Here is a 1158-nt window from a genome sequence, read left to right on the forward strand (position 1 = left end):
CTATCCCTACCCTAGCTTCATGCCTACACCCCGGTTCAGCCCTAACTCTAACCCTATCCCTACCCTAGCTTATGTCACACCCGGTTCATCCCTACCCTAGCTTCATGTCCACACCCCGGTTCATCCCTACCCTAGCTTCATGTCACACCCCGGTTCAGCTCTAACTCTAAACCTATCCCTACCCTAGCTTCATGTCCACACCCCGGTTCATCCCTACCCTAGCTTCATGTCCACCCCCCGGTTCAGCTCTAACTCTAACACTATCCCTACCCTAGCTTCATGCCCACACCCGGTTCAGCCCTAACGCTAAACCCTATCCCTACCCTAGCTTCATGTCCACACCTGGTTCATCCCTACCCTAGCTTCATGTCAACACCCGTTCATCCCTACCCTGCTTCATGTCCACACCCCGGTTCAGCTCTAACTCTAACCCTATCCCTACCCTAGCTTCATGTCCACACCCCCGGTTCATCCCTACCCTAGCTTCATGTCCACACCCCGGTTCATCCCTACCTAACTTCATGTCCACACCCCGGTTCATCCCTACCCTAGCTTCATGTCCACACCCCGGTACAGCTCTATCTCTAACCCTATCCCTACCCTAGCTTCATGCCCACACCCCGGTTCATCCCTACCCTAGCTTCATGTCAACACCCGGTTCATCCCTACCCTAGCTTCATGTCCACACCCCGGTAAAGCTCTATCTCTAACCCTATCCCTACCCTAGCTTCAGTCCACACCCCAGTTCAGCTCTAACTCTAACACTATCCCACCCTAGCTTCATGTCCACACCCCAGTTCAGCTCTAACTCTAACCCTATCCCTACCCTAGCTTCATGTACACACCCGGTTTATCCCTACCCTAGCTTCATTTCCACACCCCGGTTCAGCTCTAACTGTAACACTATCCCTACCCTACCCTTCATGCCCACACTCCGGTTCAGTCTAACTCTAACCTATCCCTACCCTAGCTTCATGTCCACACCGCGGTTCATCCCTACCCTAGCTTCATGTCCACACCCGGTTCAGCTCTAACTCTAACACTATCCCTACCCTAGCTTCATGCCACCCACCCCGGTTCAGCCCTAACTCTAACCCTATCCCTACCCTAGCTTCATGTCCACACCCCGGTTCATCCCTACTAGCTCATGTCCACACC

This window comes from Oncorhynchus kisutch, linkage group LG10 (assembly GCF_002021735.2).
Source record: "Oncorhynchus kisutch isolate 150728-3 linkage group LG10, Okis_V2, whole genome shotgun sequence".
Taxonomy (NCBI): Eukaryota; Metazoa; Chordata; class Actinopteri; order Salmoniformes; family Salmonidae; genus Oncorhynchus; species Oncorhynchus kisutch.